The 21,004-nt window shown below is 46.1% G+C and overlaps 1 protein-coding gene across 1 annotated transcript in view; it reads right to left on the bottom strand.

Annotated features, from left to right (window-relative positions):
* Positions 1-20,068, bottom strand: part of ZNF407 (zinc finger protein 407) — a 426,210-nt gene extending 406,142 nt beyond the window's left edge. Inside the window, exon 1 of the mRNA XM_072152346.1 lies at positions 19,864-20,068. The gene's annotated coding sequence lies outside the window, so the exon portion shown is untranslated. The remainder of the gene's footprint in view (positions 1-19,863) is intronic.
* Positions 20,069-21,004: the final 936 nt, after the last annotated feature.

Here is a 21,004-nt window from a genome sequence, read left to right as displayed (position 1 = left end):
AGCTTTGAAACCCAGTAGTTGTAGGGAGCTGTGTGATCATTTAGGACGATGGTATGGTCAGCTATGTACTCCCTCACCATCTTTCTGTAAAGATCAGCCCTACTCTGCCGAGACTGGGGACAGTTGACAGTGTCTTGCTGGGGTGACATAAAACTGGCAAAGGCCTTGTAAAGCGTACCCCTGCCAGTGCTGGACAAGCTGCCTGCTCGCCTACTCTCCCTCGCTACTTGTCCCGCAGAAGTACGCCCTCTGCCGCTAGAGCTGTCAGAAGGGAAATACTGTTTCAGCTTGTGCACCAGGGCCTGCTGGTATTCATGCATTCTCACACTCCTTTCCTCTCCAGGGATGAGAGTGGAAAGATTTTGCTTGTACCGTGGGTCCAGGAGAGTGAATAGCCAGTAATCGGTGCTGGAATAAATTCTTTGAACGCGAGGGTCACGGGATAGGCAGCCTAGCATGAAATCTGCCATATGCGAGTCCCAACGCGCAAAAATTCACTCCCCTCACTGGCCTGACTGCCCATTTCCTCCTCCTCCAACTCCTCTTCTTCTGCCCATACACGCTAAACAGTGAAGGACTGAACAATGGTCCCCTATTCTGTCTCGCCAACATTCTCCTCCTCTTCCTCCTCATCCTCCTCCAATATGCGCTGAGAAACAGACCTAAGGGTGCTTTGGCTATCAACAAGGGAATCTTCTTCCCCCGTCTCTTGTGACGAGCGCAAAGCTTCCGACTTCATGCTGACCAGAGAGTTTTTCAACAGGCCAAGCAGCGGGATGGTGAGGCTGATGATGGCGGCATCGCCACTGACCATCTGTGTTGACTCCTCAAAGTTACTCAGCACCTGACAGATATCAGACATCCACGTCCACTCCTCATTGTAGACTTGAGGAAGCTGACTGACCTGACTACCAGTTCTGGTGGAAGTTGACATCTGGCAGTCTACAATCACTCTGCGCTGCTGGTAAACTCTGGATAACATGGTTAGTGTTGAATTCCACCTCGTGGGCACGTCGCACAACAGTCGGTGAGCGGGCAGTTGGAGGCGGCGCTGCGCTGCCCTGAGAGTGGCAGCATCTGTGCTGGACTTCCTGAAATGCGCAAAGATGCGGCGCACCTTTGTGAGCAAATCAGACAGATTGGGGTATGTCTTGAGGAAACGCTGAACTATGAGATTTAACACATGGGCCAGGCATGGCACATGTGTCAGTCTGCCGAGTTGCAGAGCCGCCACCAGGTTATGGCCGTTGTCACACACAACCATGCCTGGCTTCAGGTTCAGCGGTGCCAGCCACAGATCAGTCTGCGCCGTGATGCCCTGTAATAGCTCTTGGGCGGTGTGCCTTTTATCGCCTAGGCTCAGCAGTTTGAGCACTGCCTGCTGTCGCTTAGCAATGGCGCTGCTGCTGTGCCTAGAGCTACCGACTGATGGCGCCATGCCCACGGATGGTAATTCGGAGGAGGAGGAGGGGTGGGAGGAGGAGGAGGCATAGTAGGCCTTTGAGACCTGGACCGAGGTAGGCCCCGCAATCCTCGGCGTTGGCAGTATATTAGCAGCCCCAGGGTCAGACTCGGTCCCAGCCTCCACCAAGTTAACCCAATGTGCCGTCAGCGATATATAGTGGCCCTGCCCGGCAGCACTCGTCCACGTGTCCGTGGTCAGGTGGACCTTGTCAGAAACTGCGTTGGTCAGGGCACGGATGATGTTCTCTGACACGTGCTTGTGCAGGGCTGGGACGGCACATCAGGAAAAGTAGTGGCGGCTGGGGACCGAATACCGAGGGGCGGCCGCCGCCATGAGGTTTCGAAAGGCCTCGGTCTCTACCAGCCTATAGGGCAGCATCTCCAGGCTAAGCAACTTGGAGATGTGGACATTGAGGGCTTGGGCGTGTGGGTGGGTTGCGCTATACTTCCTTTTGCGCTCCAGCGTCTGGGGTATGGAGAGCTGAACGCTGGTGGATGCTGTGGAGGATCGTGGAGGCGAAGATGGGGTTTTCGCACGGGAGGTGTTTGGGCCGTGGTACTGGGCAGGGGGCTGACTAGCAGATGACACAGGGGAAGGAGCAGTGGTGTGCCCGGCCGGAGGTGAACGGGCTTGGTGCCATTGAGTGGGGTGTTTAGCATTCATATGCCTGCGCATACTGGTGGTAGTTACGCTAGTAGTGGTGGAACCCCTGCTGATCCTGGTTTGGCAAAGGTTGCAAGCCACAGTCCGTCGGTCATCCGGTGTTTCTTTAAAGAACCTCCAGACTTCTGAAAATCTAGCCCTCGCCATGGGAGCTTGACTACGGGCAACATTTGGCGCTGATGCACCAGCTCTGGCCCTGCCTCTCCGTCTGGCCCCACCACTGCCTCTTCCAACCTGTTCTGCTATAGGACTCGCCTCCGTCTCAGAAGCACTGTGTTCACCCGGCCTATCAACCCAGCTTGGGTCTGTCACCTCATCATCCTCCGATCCCTCAGTCTGCTCCCCCCTCGGACTTCCTGCCCTGACAACAACTTCACCACTGTCTGACAACCGTGTCTCCTCATCGTCCGACACCTCTTTACACACTTCTTCCACTACGTCAATAATGTCATCATCACCCACAGACTGCAACTGGTGGAAAACCTGGGCATCGGAAAATTGCTCAGCAGCAACCGGACAAGTGGTTTGTGACTGTGGGAAGGGTCCAGAAAACAGTTCCTCAGAGTATGCCGCTTCAAATGCCAAATTTTGCTGGGAGGGGGCAGACTGGGGGGAAGGAGGCTGAGGTGGAGGAGCCGGAGGAGTGCTGATTTCGGTGACATGGGTGGACTGCGTGGAAGACTGACTGGTGGACAAATGGCTAGAAGCATTGTCCGCAATCCACGACATCACCTCTTCGCACTGTTCTGGCCTCAACAGTGCTCTACCACGAGTCCCAGTAACTTGAGACATGATGAACCTAGGGAGTGTAGCTCTGCGGCGTTCCCCTGCTCCCTCATCAGCAGGTGGTGTCTCACCTCGCCCAGGACCACGGCCTCTGACCCCTGCAGTAGTTGGACGCCCACGTCCACGCCCTCGTCCTCTACCCCTAGCCCTCGGGTTAAACATTTTCCAAATTAAAGTGTAAACTTTAATTTTTTTTTTTTTTTTAACCAAAACGATGCTATCCTATTGCTATGGCTAGTTTCTAACCTACACTGACAGCACACAACTGGATTTTGTGCTTTGCAAGATGAGTTTGAGCTATAAAATGAAATAAAGGTAAAAAAAAAATAAATAAATCAGCAGACTCTGCCTAATTCTAATCAAACCCCTAATAAATTGTCCCACTTCGGTGTTTGAGGTGGATATGCGTGTCACTAAGAGCTAAACACAACGGTCGCAGGTCTCCCAGCAAATTCCTCACAATATGGTACTAGCTGCACTACTAATGCCAGCAAGCCCAGCCACAAGCAAACCAAAAAAAGGAAAATATAACGCTATTGTAGGCCTAAGTAAGCCGTTGGGGTTCTCCTATGGCTATTTTGTAGCCGACACTGAAAGCACACTGCTTTGCAAGAAGAGTTTGAGCTATAAAATGAAATAAAGGTAAAAAAAAATAAATAAATCAGCAGACTCTGCCTAATTCTAATCAAACCCCTAATAAATTGTCCCACTTTGGTGTTTGAGGTAGATATGTGTGTCACTAAGAGCTAAACACAACGGTAGCAGGTCCCCCTGCAAATTCCTCACAATATGGTACTAGCTGCACTACTAGTGCCAGCAAGCCCAGCCACAAGCAAATTAAAAAAAAAAAAATGTATAACGTTATTGTAGCCCTAAGAAGGACTGTTGGGTTCTTGTAGAATCACTCCTGCCTAACACTATTCTAATAGAACAGCCTAACGCTTTCCCTGACCAGCAGCAGCTCTGTCCCTAGCGGCATCCAGACAGAGAATGATCCGAGCAGCGCGGGCAGGGGCTAGTCTATTCCAGGGTCACCTGATCTGGGCAGCCAACCACTGCTATCGACGTGTAAGGGTACCACGTCATGCTGGGTGGAGTGCAGAGTCTCCTGGCTTGTGATTGGCTCCGTTTCTGGCCGCCAAAAATCAAAACGGCGGGAGATGCCATTTTCTCGAGCGGGCGAAGTATTCGTCCGAGCAACGAGCAGTTTCGAGTACGCTAATGCTCGAACGAGCATCAAGCTCGGACGAGTATGTTCGCTCATCTCTAATAGTTACCACCCACTGACCCTGCGGAGAGGTATACCGAAGGGCCAATATCTACGCATGAGGAGAAATTGCAGTGATGATAGGGATTGTAAGAAATGTGCAGATGATCTAAGAACCAGATTTAAAGAGAGAGGTTATTCCGACACCAGCCTTAAAACAGCCTATCAACACACACATAGTAGACCCAGACACACACTACTACATGGAGAAGCGTGTAGCGGATGTGTAGCCTGCCCATACGTCACAACAGGAAAAACGTTCCATGGGAATAAAATTTCATTAACTGTAAATCCATGGGAGTAATATACAAAGCAACGTGTATATGTGGCATGGAATATGTAGGGAAAACAATTCGGGAATTCCGGAGGAGAATAGGAGACCACCTAGGGGACATAGTGAATGAAAGGGACACTCCAATTGCCCGTCATGTGCACTTGGCCCATGGAGGCACACCATCAGTCCTGAAATTCATGGGAATCGATCTAGTCCCCTATCCCGTAAGAGGAGGAGATTGGGATAGGAGGGTCCTCCAAAGAGGGGCAAGGTGGATACACCCCCAAGGGCTTGAATTTACAGCTACAATATGCCTGTTTTTTGTAATCTATATATGCACTTTATGGATACATAAGGATATCTCTGCAACTTTGGGACATCTGTAGATGCATTCCTTTGTTCTCGTTGACATCCACTCCCCCACCATAAAAAGAAAAGAATAGAAGAAGAAAAATACTCAGGTAGAAATTACCCCTACTTTCATAGGAGTACAAACAACCAAAACATTAGTCCCCCCCATCTCAATTTAACTAAGTGGGAAAAAGAAGACTTAATCAAGTTATGTAGACTCCTTCACAATGTTCTGACTTGCCATAGACGAGGGTCCGATGTAAGTCGCTGCGTCCTCTTCAATCTCTGTAGAGAAGACTTCTGCTGTATTATTTACAAATGTTTTGCACGCATCTCACACCACATACAGGGGAGAAGTGCGCATCAACTTGTCACTATGACAGCGTACACTTCCCACACCGTACTACACCGGAAGTCGTGACATACACCCAGTCACGTGATCGGCGGGCCCTGACGAAGACAAAGCAAGCGTTGGGGTGCCATGACCACGGCGTTACACGTCACACTCCGAGGGCGGGGTAAGTGGGATATAAGAAAGCCTGCACATGGTGAGTTAGCGTCACACGCCACACCACCAGGCATGCGATAGACCAGCTTCACAGCTAAGCCGTTTGGTGTAATGGCACTCCATCCCCTGAGATTACCCTAAACCAGTAAGGAATAGGGCTAAAGCTCCATGACTCGTTTCTATATATAAACTGTTATATTGATTCTGATCCCTTTGTTTGTACTTTGAATTCCCTGCAGAGCACTCCCTGTGATTCCCTCTGATGATACAGGAGATGTTGAAAAGCGTCAGGGAAGGGAGGTATATTAAGGGGGATAGGGCTTTACATTTGCATCTGCCCGAACCCTCCAAAACAGTGGATCACCGAACCAATGGTCCTCCTATCCACCACAAATGGGAATGAATTTCACTATGACAAGTGGGAATGAATTTCACTATGACGGAATAATCCGGTAAGATCCACCCTTTTTCATGCATTCATGATACGGTGGCTTTGGTTATGTATAGTGAAAAGTATATTTAACCCATTATAAACCTAGCACTGCGTTTAATCCATTGGTGCATCTAAGGCTGTTGAGCTCACTAAGTGTGTGTGGGTGTTTATTTACTATTTTAAATGTTTATGAATAAAATTTAGTTTTAACCCCTTCCCGCCGCAGCCCTTTTTGGTTTTTGCGTTTTCATTTTTCACTCCCCACATTCAAAAATCTGTAACTTTTTTATTTTTCCATGCACAGAGCTGTGTGATGGCTTATTTTCTGCGTAACAAATTACACTTCAAAATGGTGGTATTTAATATTCCATGCCGTGTACTGGGAAGCGGGAAAAAAATTCCAAATGCAGTGAAATTGGTAAAAAAAACGCATTTGTGCCGCATTCTTGTGGGCTTGGATTTTACGGATTTCACTGTGCGCCCCAAATGACATGTCTACTTTATTCTTTGGGTTGGTACGATTACGGGGATACCAAATTTGTATAGGTTTTATAATGTTTTCATACATTTAAAAAAAAATTAAAACCTCCTGTACAAAATTTTTTGGGGGGATTTTGCCATCTTCTGGCGCTAATAACTTTTTTCATACTTTGGTGTATGGAGCTGTGGGTGGTGCAGTTTTTTTGCGGATTTTGATGACGTTTACAATGTTATCATTTTTAGGACTGTACGACCTTTTGATCACTTTTTATTTTTTTAAGTGGCAAAAAAGTGCCATTTTCGACTTTGGGCGCGATTTTCCGTTACAGGGTTAAACGCAGTGAAAAACCGTTATCATATTTTGATAGATCGGGTATTTTCGGACGCGGAAATACCTAATGTGTTTATTATTTTTACTGTTTATTTATATTTATATCAGTTCTAGGGAAAGGGGGGTGATTTGAATTTTTAGGGTTTTTTTATTATAATTTTTTTTTTTTTTTTTTTACTATTTTCCAGACTCCTTAGGGTACTTTAACCCTAGGGTGTCTGTACGATCCTATCATATACTGCCATATACTACAGTATGGCAGTATATGTGTATTTTACTACTCATACATTACAATGTGCTGATAGCACATTGTAATGAATGTGTTAACCCAAAGTAGCTTCGGGTTTTCGTGAGACCCGAAGCTACCATGGTGACAGATCGCCGCTCCCCGATGACGTCACGGGAAGCGATGATCCTCAGAAAGATGGCGGCGCCCATGCGCCGCCGGCATAGGTCTGCAGGAAAACACCCGCAATATGCAGCAAAGACTTACTGGCTATGGAGAGGGCTCGACCCGCGAGCCCTCTCCATGCTCCAGAACCCGACATGTGACGCACTGTTACGTCACATGTCGGAAAGGGGTTAAATGTACTCCATTTTGCTGCTCTCAACTAATATAAGAGACAATAACCTAATATAGGTCATCTGAGGTTCAATATTTGTGCTTTGCTTTATTGTATCTTAATCCCCATCAATTTGCTTACCAACCTAGTCTGCGGGTGGATGATGTTCTTCTACACCTGCTTCACACGGTCTTTTGTCACCTGGAAGAACCAGGATCGATGATCAGGATATTGTTCGACTTCTGAAGTGCATTTAACAGAATAATTCCGGAGCACTTATGCCACAAATTGTGGAGAATGTTGTTGGGATCTAATTTAATAAAGTGGATTTTTGATTATCTGACATCAAGACCACAAAGAGTGCAAATTGGTAATATTACATCTGAAGTGGCTGTGAATAATATTGGAGCTCCACAGAGGACAGTATTGACTCCCTTTTTGTTCACCATTTACACCACAGATTTTAAAAAGAAGTGAGTGTTTTATGCAAAAGTATTCGGTGAGAATACTGCAATTATTGGGTGTATAAAGCAGGGTGAATCTAATGAGTATAGGTCAACTGTGGACGCATTTGTAACCTGGTGTGGAGCGAATGGATTAAATTAAAACAAAAACAAAAAAAAATGGTAAGGGCTCCGGATATGAGACAAGAGCTATTGCAGATTAGGGAAGTTCAAGTAGAGCAGTCTCTAGCTATAAATACTTGGGAGTGTATCTGAATAAGAAATTGTCTTGGCATATTAAGTTATATAAGAAGGCGTCTGGAAGGCTTTTCTTCCTTAGATCAGTGAGGTCTTTTGGCGTGCAGCATAGGATGCTAATTGCTTTCTATCAGTTGGTAGTAGCGAGTGCACTTTACTATGCAATAGTGTGCTGGGGTAATAACGTGAGCATAGCAGACAGCAACAAATTTTTAAAAAACGGTTAAGAAAGCAAGTTCTATTGTGGGTGCACCAATGGACAATTGGGAGACTGTTTTGCGTTCCAGAATACTGACTAAACTAGACTCCATTTTAACCCCTACGCGCACCAGGATGTACTAGAATGTCCCGATGCTGCAGGAATGTGTATGGAGAGAGCTTATGGGCTGAGCTCTCTCCATAGACAGAGAGGTGATGGCTGTGTAATACAGCTGACACCCGCCTGTTACTGCCGCGAACGGTGCTGGCCTCAGCGGAGGGTGGCGATCAGTTGCCATGGCAGCCTACAGTCTCAATGAGACTTGTGGGCTTGCCATGTGTAATGATCTAATATAGCCAGCAGAAAGCAGGGTATTAAAGATCACCAGTAATATTGCTGTATACTGCAATACAGTAGTATTGGCAATGAGACCCTGCAGGGTTAAAGAGGGTCTGAAATAATGGTAAAAACTATTTAAACAAACAAAGAATATAAAAAAAATATAAGTTAATACACCAGCACATACCACAAAAATTTACACATTTCACAGGTGTGAAAAAGTTATTGGCCTCAGAATTTGGCAAAATGTAAAATTTTTTTTATGTACAAAAAAAAGTGAATTAGTCTCACCGGTAATTCTGTTTCCATAAGTCCACCATGACGGCACCTGGAGGTTGCACCTTGACCTTTGGTAGGGACAGGAAGTTGCGAAAGATATAAGGCCCCTCCTCTGCCGCTGTTCCCCAGTGTCTTCCAAATAACCACCGGGGCTCCAGTAGAGAGCTAGAAGATATTAGCCAGACATCATTAATAACACAGGGCAGGGTAAATATAGCCGTCATGGTGGACTTATGGAAACAGAATTACCGGTGAGACTAATTCACTTTTTCCATTACGTCCCCCATGACGGCACCTGGAGACTTACCAGATAAATAGATTAGGGAGGGACCACAGCCTGGAGAACTTTCCGTCCAAAACTCAAATCATGGCTAGAAGGTAGATCCAGGCGGTAATGTTTTGGGAATGTCGATGTACTTGACCACGTAGCTGCCTTGCAGATCTGGGAGATGGATGCTCCCCGTTTCTCTGCCCAGGAAGTAGCCATAGCTCTGGTAGAGTGGGCTGTTATGTTTTTTGAGAGACTCACATCTTGTAGCTGGTAGGATTTAGAGATGGTTTGTTTTATCCACCTAGCAATGGTGGAACTTGATGATTTCTCTCCTTTATTTTTTCCCCCAAACTGAATAAAGAGGTTTCTGCACTTTCTGAAAGATTTGGTTCTGTCTAGATAGATTATGACAGCTCTTCTGACATCAAGGGTATGCCAGAGTGCTTCCTTCTCATTCTTTGGGTTGTTACAGAAAGATGGTAAAACGATTTCCTGACTTCTATGGAAGTCTGAGACTACTTTTGGGAGGAAAGACGTATCTAATTTTAGTACTATCTTGTCTTCCGAGATGATCAGGAAGGGTTCCTTGGAGGATAGGGCCTGCAGTTCTCCAATTCTCCTGGCGGATGTTATGGCCACAAGGAAGGAGGTTTTGAGAGATAGGTCTTTCAGGCTGCATTCCGAGAGTGGTTCGAACGGAGGCTTCATAAGGGAGTCTAGGACTAGTGATAAGTTCCATTTTGGTATCTCTGATCGGATTGTAGGTCGCAGTCTTAAGACTGCTTTCATGAACATCTTCACCCACTTGTGCTCTGCTAATGGGAAGTCAAAACAGGCGCTTAAGGCCGAAATTTGGACCTTAAGGGTGTTAGGTCTTAATCCTTTAGAAAACCCATCCTGTAAAAAATCCAGAATTTTAATGATATCCGGTTTGCCCGGAATCGGGGAAAGGTCCCCGCACCAGGATATATACTTTTTCCAGATCTTGTAGTATATTTTGTTGGTGATTGGTTTCCTGCTTGCTATTAGGGTCTGTATGACCTGGTGAGAAATTCCCTTAGCTAGGAGCAATTCCCTTTCAGGAGCCAGGCCGCTAGGTTCAGAAACTTCGGGTCTGGGTAAAGAAGAGGGCCCTGGTGTAGCAGGTCCCTTCTGTAGGGAAGGAAGATGGGTCCTGAGATTGCTAGTTTCAAGAGAAGTGGGAACCAAGGTTTCTTCGGCCAGAATGGTGCTACTAGGATCACTGTTGTCCGACTCGATAGAATTTTTTGTAAGGTTCTGGAGATTAGGGGAAATGGAGGAAAAGCATATGCTAGATTTGTCCCCCATGATTGGCTTAGGGCATCCAGTCCCATAGGGTTGTCCTTGGGTGAGATGGAAAAAAATACCTCTGTTTGAGTATTCTTTTTTGAGGCAAACAGATCTACCAATGGAGAGCCCCATTTCTGGGTTAGAGAAAGAAAAACTTCCCTGTTCAGGGACCATTCGTGTGGGTCCATCTTTTCTCTGCTCAAGAAGTCCGCTGACTGATTCTCTGACCCTTTTAGGAATACCGCTGTTAAGGAATCTAGGTGATTTTCTGCCCAGGAGAAGATCTTCTTGGTGACCTCCATCAGGTCCGAGGATCTTGTGCCCCCTTGACGACGTAGATAGGCCACAGTGGTCACATTGTCTGAGAGGATCCTGATATTCTTTACCTGGGTTCTGGGAAGCCTTTTTAGTGTTTCCCATACTGCCGATAATTCCCTTAGGTTTGAGGATTGTCTTCTCATCCAAGGGGACCATGACCCCTGAAGGTAACGGTCTGGAAGAACAGCTCCCCATCCTGAGGAACTGGCGTCTGTTTGGATGATCAGGACTGGAGTTGGATTCCATGGTATTCCCTTTTCTAGATGCTGTTGGTATTTCCACCAGTTTAGAGAATTTTTGACTTCCAGGGGAATGACCTTCTTGAAGTCTAAATGATCCAGGTTCTTGTCCCAAATTTTTAGTGTCCACGCCTGTAGTGTTCTTACATGGAACTGGCTCCATGATACACAGTTTATGCAAGCTGTTAAGTGACCTAGCAGTCTCATGGCTGAACGGACGCTGCATGATTTTTTCCTCTGGAATTTGTCTATGAAGGAGGTAAGGGATTCTCTCTTGTCTTGTGGAAGAAAAGAAGTTTGGCGTCTGGAATCTAACATTACTCCTAAAAATCTTGTCTCCCTCTGGGGGTCTAGATGGGACTTTTGGAAATTTATAATCCAGCCCAGATTCTGCAGGGTTCGTATCGTCCGATCTCTGTGATTGAGAAGAGTCGGGGTCGAGTCTGCCACTATGAGGAGGTCGTCCAGATATGGAATAATTGAGATTCCTTCTTTCCTCAAAAATGCCGTCACTTCTGCCATGACCTTTGTGAAGGTCCTGGGGGCTGATGAAATTCCAAAGGGCAGGGCTCTGAATTGGAAGTGGCAGACCTTCCCTTGAGGTGATTCCACTGCGAATCTTAGGAATTTCTGATGATTCTTGTGTATGGGGACATGATAGTAGGCGTCCTTTAGGTCGATAGTGCACATTTGTGCGCCTGGAGGAATTAGTGGGGTGGCTGTCCTTACTGATTCCATCTTGAAATATTTGTATTTTATGTTCTTGTTTAGCCGCCTGAGGTTTATAATAAGTCGAAGGGTCCCATTTGGCTTTTTCACAAGAAATAAGGGGGAGTAGAAGCCCTTCTTTTCTTCTTCTTTGGGAACTGTAACAATTACCTTCATTGTTAACAATTCTTGAAGATTCTTCCATAGCTGTATTGTCATTCTCCGAGATGTTAGGTTGGAGACAAGAAATTTTTGTTGTGGAGGGGAGCTGAATTCTATCTGGTAACCTGATTTGATGATACTCAGGATCCACTTGTTTGATGTGATCGTTTCCCATCTGTGGAAAAAGAAAAGAAGACGCCCCCCTACCTGGTAGTCACTGTTTTTTTGATTGATGTGGAAGGTTGGAGAATAGATATCCTCGGCCTCTTCCACCTTTGTTGAAGGACCAGCGGCCCTGTTTTCCTCTGCCTCTGGAGTCTTTAGAATCCTTGGGATTCCGAAAGGAATAGTTTTTCTGGGGTTTCTTAATTTCCGGAAAACCTTTCTTTTTATCAGAGGCTTTTTCCAGAAGAGTATCCAGTTCAGCGCCGAACATGAAGTCTCCTGTGAATGGGATGTTGCAGAGCTTTGTCTTGGATTTTACATCCCCTCCCCACTGTCTAAGCCAAATAGCCCTACGGACTGAATTAGATAGAGCCCCTTCTTTTGCTGACAGTCTGATGTTTTCAGCTGAAGCATCAGCAAGAAAGCCTGTCGCTGAACGCAGCAGCGGTATTGTTTGTAGAAGGAGATCCTTGTCCGCATCTGTTTTAAGGTGGTCTTCCAATTCTCCTAACCAAAAGAACAGAGTTCTTGCTACCGAGGTAGCAGCTATGTTAGACTTGAGGCCGAGCATGGAAGATTCCCAAACTCTACGGAGTAGGGCATCAGCCTTTCTGTCCATGGGGTCTCTTAGTTGGGAAGAGTCCTCAAATGGCAGGTCCGTTTTTTTCACCACCTTAGACACTTGGATGTCTACCTTGGGGGGGCTGTCCCAGGTTTCTGTCTCTTTGGGGTCAAAGAGTAACCTGTTCCTGAACTCTTTAGTGATGTTTGCCCGCCCCTCAGGATTCTTCCATTCCTCCTGGACAATATCTTTTAGGGTCTGATTTATGGGGAAAACCCTTTTCCTTTTGGATTTTAACCCTCCAAACAATTCGTCTTGGATGGATTTTGGCTCTACCACCTCTTCTACGTTAAGCGTATTACGTACAGCTTTAAGGAGGTTATCCAGTTCCTCATTAGAAAAAAGGTATTTTGAGGTTCCTTTATCCTCGGACACCGAGGAGACATCATCAAGCGAGTCCTTCCAAGAATAGGTAGGAGCCGCAGAGTATTTATCATAGTCCGAATCAGTGTCCTGGGATCTAAGTTTTTTAGGAGCTGGCTCTTGATATAAATCCGGATCCTGGACCAGTTCAGGTTCGGGATTTGGCTCAGGGCCCAGTCCCGGTATCGGTCGGTTTAAATTGGTAAACATCATAAGAGAGGATTGGAATTCCTCCCGCATGGCCGCTTTAAGCTCATTTAACATTGATTCCTTTTCCTGTTGTAGGGCCCTGGCTAGGCATTCAGAGCGTAGTGATTTTGGATACAAATCTGATAATCTTATGTTACAGGAAAGACATCTTTTTGATTTAGTAACACATTTCCCTTTTTTTGGGGTCCTTGTCTTTCTTCTCCTTGTCCTTAGGTCTAGAAGAGTCGTCCTAGGACAAGGAGACAGACTATATTAGAATCTAAACAATAATGCACACCAAATTTTTATCCCTTTTAAGTAAAGTTTTTTGGTTGTACTCACGGTACCCGGGACAATGGGGGAAGAACCAAGGTCGTCCGCCATAGTAAAGGATATTTTCCACAGCTTCAGTAGTGAACTCGTTGGTGGTATAGAGGCTGACACAAAGCAGGAAGCACTTTTAAACTTCCCGCCACCTTCTAAGCCAATCAGATGGCTTCTTTAAGAGTCACGTGACCCAACCCGGAAGTCGGGCGCACTGCGCATGCGCGAATCGGCCGGCGATACACGGCCGTCGCGCAGTACGCACCGGCGTACAGGAGGCAGTAGCTGTGGGAGGTAGCGCCCGGAAGCCGGGGGGCACCTCATCCAGGGTCCGGAGACCCATGCTCCCCTCGGCTTCAGCTCCAGGCCGCAGGAGGAGGGGAGCCAGGACGCGTCCCGCAAGACGTCCAGCCAGGAAGGGAGGTACAGCCCCCGCTCGCGGCCCGTCCTGGGGGGGTTTCTAATTTCATTCCTCCCCCCCCCCCCCCAAGGGGAGAGACGAGGTCTCGCAACCCTGACCCTTGGTAGGGACAGGAATACACTGGGGAACAGCGGCAGAGGAGGGGCCTTATATCTTTCGCAACTTCCTGTCCCTACCAAAGGTCAAGGTGCAACCTCCAGGTGCCGTCATGGGGGACGTAATGGAAAAATGCAATTTTTTAAAACCTAATGAAACCTATATAAATTTGATATCCCTGTGAACACCAAAAATATGTTTTTTTTCTTCAATTTCACTGCACTTGGAATTTTTTTCCAGCTTTGTAGTACATTTCATGGAATATTAAATGACGCCACTAAAAAGTAAAAATTTGTCCCGCAGATAACAAGCCCATATACATCTCTGTAACCCTAAAAATAAAAAAGTTATTGCATTTGGAACGATGGAAGTAATAAACAAACACAAAAACGAAAAAGGGCTGAGTCCTGTAAAGGTTAAAGGGAACCTACCACCACGAATCTACCTATAAAGGTAGATCGGGTGGTAGGTGGATGTATGGGACGTGAGGATAGCCCTTTTCAGAGCTAATCCTCACGTCCCCGCTAGCGTAGCATAAACTTTATTGCCCTAATATGTAAATTTAATTAAGCGGCTACTGGGGCGTGGAGTAGCCGGACACGAGGCTACACGGCGCGGCTACTCCACGCCCCAGTATGCGCAGAACTCCGGCTTCTCGGACGAGGGCGCGCAGCTGCCAGGAGCTGCGCGCCGAAGATCACGGGGTAGGCGGGGAAAGCGGCTACTGGGGCGTGGAGTAGCCGCGCCGTGTAGCCTCGTGTCCGGCTACTCCACGCCCCAGTAGCCGCTTAATTAAATTTACATATTAGGGCAATAAAGTTTATGCTACGCTAGCGGGGACGTGAGGATTAGCTCTAAAAAGGGCTATCCTCACGTCCCATACATCCACCTACCACCCGATCTACCTTTATAGGTAGATTCGTGGTGGTAGGTGCCCTTTAAATAATAAATCCAATCCCTTGAACACAAGTCTGATTGAGCAGCATAGCACCTTCAGTGATAGAAGGGATAAGAGAGAATTTAAAGGACACCTGTCATCAGGTCTGTGTCACTAGTCCTGTCACCTCTACCTGTTGGAGCAGCTCACAAGGATCCCATCCCAGCCTTTATCTAGTCATTTCATACATTATTCATTGTAAAATCATCTATTCTTTATCATGTAAATGAGGCTGGTCAGATGGTCAGAGGCAGTGATGTCACCCCTGTTACCCCTCCCCTCTCCTCCCCCTGCTCATGTCTGTGTGTAATGTATAGTAAAGCATTGCTAGTGTGTGCTGCATCTGCTGACATGATGCATCCTCCTAATATACAGGTGAGAGACACAGACAGCAGCTACACATGAATCTGACATGTTCTGCTGTAACATGGCTGCCTGGAGCTGCTGTATCTCTCCTAAACACACACACAGGCTGCAGGGGGTGTGGCCACCAGCACCAGGAAGCACATCATTATACAGCCTCACATCATTATACAGGCTGTCAGTCATGCACTGGGGGTGTGGCTGTGCCTCCCACTCATGAATAGAGTGGACAGCTTGAATATGCTAATGCTTCATTGGACATTTCACAGGTCATTTGCATACAGCTTTAGGACCTCATTGCTTAGGTTTACAGGCATGTAGAGGGACAATGAGGGGATCGAGGCAATGCTCTCTAATGGCAGTTTATGAAAATATATTTAGTTTAGGGGGGTTATTTTGCATGACGGGTTCTCTTTAAACCAGTGATAGGACTAGCCAATTCATGTGGAAGTATTGAGTGATAGGTTTTTATTGTGCTTAATGTTTCTTTTATAAATGTGTTTGATTTTTATCTTATTTATAGGTGTGTGTATTTGTTTGTGTTATATGTCTGTATTTTCAATTGTGCTTTTATGTGCCGTAACTTGTGACACTACTAATTTCCCCTATGTCAATAATAAAAGTTATTCTATTCTAATTACCTTATATACTCGAGTATAAGCCTAGTTTTTCAGCACAAAATTTGTGCTCAAAAACCCTAACTCGGCTTATACTCAAGTCAACTAAAAACATAAAGACAAAACTCACCTTTCTGACGTCACCCATAGGTCCTCTTCTGTCTGAGACAGTCTGAGACAGAAGAGGACCTATGGGGGACGTCGGAAAGATGAGTACAGTGTTATTTTTTTCCTACTACAGGGGCTGGGCAGGCTGTATGCTACAGGGGTTGGGCAGGCTGTATGCTACAGGGGCTGGCAGACTATATACTGGGAGGCTGTAACCAATGCATTTCCCACCCTCGGCTTATACTCGAGTCAATAGGTTTTCCCAGTTTTTTGTGTTGAAATTGGGGGTCTCGGCTTATACTCGGGTCGGCTTATACTCGAGTATATACGGTAGACGAATATTGAACTTTTTATGTTGATTCTAAGTGATATGTGTGGAGACCTTCCAAATAAACCCAACAGTGAAACATGATCACAAGGGAGCTGCCCTCAAGGTCTTGATGTCAAGGGAGCTGCCTTACAAGGTAGCTAAAAGAGGCGTTGTTTTCCTTAAGGGGGTATTCCTATCTGGGAGTTCACATTTGATTAAATTCATTTGCCAAATGTAAACATTTCTTCAATTGGATGTTATTAAAAAAAAAAGTTCCTATGTGAAGATAATTTCTCATAAATGTTGCCATGTTGTTCCTTAGAAACAAGATAGCTTCCCCGGATACGACCATCTCACATTTTGGTAGCCATGGCCAGACATGCACTATTGTGTCCTGCCTGAGCTCCTGGATTCAGCGATTATTACCAAAGGACGGCTGTGGGACCTGCAGTAACTCCCGGACATTTCATATACAAAAACCTTTTGTTTCTCTGTGCAATCACCCCAGCAGAGGTGGCCAAGGACACAGTCTTGCTTCTAACGGAACATATCACTACAATTATGGAAAATTATCTTCACACAGGAAATTTTTTTTAATAATACATAATTGAAGAAATGTTTATATTTGGCAGTTTAATGAAACAAAGTGAATGCACAGACGAGAATACCCCTTTAACTCATCTTGGAAAACTAATTTGAATATTTTACAACAATTCCCTAGTGGAGCGTCAATGTCTATAAGTCTCCACATGCCTACAAGGCGGCCTTATTTGGCAGTATATGAAAGTCCAAGGAGCTTCCCTTTTATAAAATAATAATTCCTTTATTTATATAGCGCACACAGATTACACAGCGCTACACATAGATTGCCAAATCATCTCACAGATATTCCCCCTCCCCCATAAGACAGTATTAGCCTACAGATTCTCATCTGTTAACCATGAAAGCCTAAAGATACAATATAACAAAGGCATATTTATTTTAAAGCAGCATGATCATAAGTCACCAGGTTTTACTCTATTAAACTGCTAGTCCCCTCAGGTAGGGTATAAAGTGTCCATTCTAAAATTCCCTCTTATGTGAAATCTTACCGTTTACCTTTAAAAAATCTCTTCCAAAGTCCAGGGAAAATAATCAGACAGGATTCTAGTGTGAACTAGCTACAATTTGTGCTTGTCTGGCAATGCATTGTGTAGAAGCTTTAAATACATTAAATTAACCCCCTAAACTGAATATATTTTCATAAACTGCCATTAGAAAGCATTTCCTCTATCTCTTCATTGTCCCTCTACATGCCTGTAAATTTAAGCAATGAGGTCCTAAAGCTGTATGCAAATGACCTGTGAAATGTCCAATGAGTCATTATCATATTCAAGCTGCTCCAACAGGTAGAGGTGACAGAAACAGTGACAGAGACCTGATGACAGGTGTCCTTTAAATCTACTTGATAAGGTAAAGGTTGCCCAATTTAAAGTGGTTATAGAGCGTTTGCAAGTTATCCCCTATCAACAGGAAAGCCCCCTCGTTATCAGTGATGCTCCCTCCAGTCAGACTCTCACAGATCAGCTTGTTATCCCCTTATTAGCTTGTTGATATGGGATAATGTGCTACAACCCTTTTATTACTGTTGACAGGTTCCCTTTAAGTCTACCTGCAAACAAGTATGTCTTGTTCTCATGCCGCAAACAACAGATCTGTGGTTCATATGTCAACAGTAATTAATTGTCAAAAGTGGTCCATCACCCTAAAAAAGAAAACTCGGCCCATCCCTTGAAGGGTCACATGATATGTAATAAGATATGTAACCTTTCACATACCATGTGACCCTTCAAGGGGATGGGACACAGAAGGATAACAGACCACTTTGTGTACATACGGATACAGAAATACGTGGCATCTGCAAGTTTCATATTCCCATATTTTTGCTTTCATGAGTATCTGATCTAAGGTGTGCAATCGGTGTACCAATTTTTTTCCCCTCATATTAAAAATGTTCGGTTTGTCCCGAGGCCAGTCCACGGCGTCCCCAGGCCAAACTATGGCCGATGCCATTCCCAGATCAGACAATGGCTGACGCCGTCCCCAGGCAAGGCCCAGGCCAGATCAAACTACGGCTGACGCCGTCCCAAGGCCCCCCAACCCTAATCAGACTACGGCTGACGCCGGCCGCAGGCCCCCCAGACCAGACTACGGCTGACGCCGGCCGCAGGCCCCCCAGACCAGACTACGGCTGACGCCGGCCGCAGGCCCCCCAGACCAGACTACGGCTGACGCCGGCCGCAGGCCCCCCAGACCAGACTACGGCTGACGCCGGCCGCAGGCCCCCCAGACCAGACTACGGCTGACGCCGGCCGCAGGCCCCCCAGACCAGACTACGGCTGACGCCGGCCCCCCAAGACCAGACTATGGCTGACGCCGGCCGCAGGTCCCCCAGACCAGACTATGGCTGACGCCGGCCCCAGGCCCCCCAGACCAGACTATGGCTGACGTCGGCCCCAGGCCCCCCAGACCATGGTTGAGCTGGCCAAAGGGCCTTCCAAACCAGAATATGGCTAACGCCGGACCCAGGTCAGACTATCAACATTATATATGTGTTCCCTGCTTTTCTTATATACAGATTACATATAACACTGATCCAATGGTAACATACCATAGGATCACTGATCTTTATACAGAGACATGCAAAGAAGATACAAATTGCATCTTCCCTGCAGGTCTCTCATCCCCATCACACTCAATATGAACACTGTACTTGGGGTTACTGTGACAAGGGATAATATAGGCCCCCTGGCACAGTACATGATCAGGCTGTCACACGGACAGCTCGATCCTGCTGATGACTGCTTGTGCAGTCGTATAAGCTACCATTGGGACAGGCAGAGCTCCTCACTGCTCAAGCCCATGGCCACCATAGATGATCATGTGACCGAGTAACTGACCTTCTGTCATATGACCTTTATTAGATTAGATTACACCATCTGTAGCAAAGAGAAGCACAAATCCACATAGAACTTTTTTTGAAGAGCAAAACTTCATAGATTGTATATAGGGGATATATATATATATATATACTGTGCGTACTGTTATATATTCCTAGGCTGCATATAGGAGTTATATATCTTGTTATATACACACACTGCTGTATATAATGAACATACACAGCCTGAGAGTATATAAGACTTTACATACACACAGTTATATACTCTTGGGCTGTGTATGTTCATCTCCTATATACAAGGTTTTCTATACACAGTTTTATACTCTCAGTCTGTATATGTTAATATCTTGTGTATCTCATTGCGTTGCTAGTTGACCTCTCATACACTCCCCAGTGATATGACGTCCTTCCCCAGTGCTGTCACACAAGCAGTAGCTGAATAAAATAAAACGCATGGTCCGGGTGTGGCATCAGGGGGGCATTGCCAGGGACCCGGTGCCACTGAGGACGGAGGTGACGGTAAATGGGCGTGAGCTAGTAGCATCTCTTCGGCCAATCAGGAGCTCCACACTATTTGCAGCCGTACAGGACAAAACGACGGCTGCATAGAGGCCCAAAAAGCCCTAAGCAAGTAGCGGTCGTGTGTAGAGTCAATACAAGCCAGCCTCCTGTAGTAGAGGCCTCGGAGTGACAGCACTAACTGCCCGGTTACACCCCTGTACTCGGTGGCAGCTACCAGCCTGTAGGACAAAACACACTTACCGGTTCTAAAATTAATGTTGCGCGTTCGCCCACGATGATCTTAGTCACCAGTGGCCTGCCGTAGATACGGGACGCGATTGCGTCACAGCTCCTGTGAAACGCGAAGCACGGGAGGCGGGAATATCTTAGTCATGTGACGGGCCTTGTTTTGGCGCGCTAAGTGAAAGGAAAGCCTGTCAGCCTCGCCTCGCACGTGAAATGTACTTTAACGAGGAGGCACTAGGATGCCCCTCACTGGCCGCAAGGACTCTGCACAGCGGTGCCCGAGGCTAGTAGTAGAAGTAGTAGTAGTAGTAGTAGTAGTGGTGGTAGTGGTAGTACTACTACGCTACTGCTCTGGCGGGATACACTAGTCTAATACACCGCTGGAGTGCTGGTCCTTAAGGTGAATATATAATATGTCCCATAGAATACTTTTACTTGCCCACTACTTATTCAGGGTAACCTCGGTGCAAGTGACACTAGTGTCATTGCCATTTTACTCCCAGTATTTGGAGGCTGCTATTAGTCAGCATTCTCTGCTCTTATCTCTAGTGTCCTATTAAAGACCGGCCCCTTCTTATTTTGTTTTATTGCCTAGTTTCCAAAAGCTATAATTTTATTTTTCCTATCACGGAACTAGATGATGCAAGACAAATTGTGTTTTCAGATGTAAGTATTTGTAGAAAATCTATCATTTGATTTGATGCCCGTTGGGCACAACACAGTGATTGCATCATTCTTTTGAGCAGTGCAGAGTGAGAGGAGAAGCACAGATCCCAGCCATAGAAGTGACAGCTTCATTATGATAACTTTATAATTGTGTTTTTAGCAAAATCACTCGGCACAGGAATTAAACAAGATATCCAATCCAAAAATCAGAGAAGAAATAAAGGGGTCACTCACAAAAAAAAAAGCAGGTTTTTATTTCAGCCGACGGGACAATACAGAGAGGTGCCGGACATGCCACAAACGACGGCCCGTTTTGCGCTACAAGGGCTTTCTCAGGTCTGTGACATCATGCGGTGGGCCGGACTACCCTATGTACAAGTTCCAGCTCTGAGACCATGGAAACCATATAAAACACTAACACCACATGTTTAACCCCTTAGCTCTCTGCGCCGTAGCTGTACTGCGCTGAGTCCTGCGAGTAGCGCTCAGC

The sequence above is a fragment of the Engystomops pustulosus genome, chromosome 5 (assembly GCF_040894005.1).
Source record: "Engystomops pustulosus chromosome 5, aEngPut4.maternal, whole genome shotgun sequence".
Taxonomy (NCBI): Eukaryota; Metazoa; Chordata; class Amphibia; order Anura; family Leptodactylidae; genus Engystomops; species Engystomops pustulosus.
The sequence above is the reverse complement of the archived record's forward strand: the minus strand, read 5'-3'. Positions and strand labels throughout refer to the sequence as shown.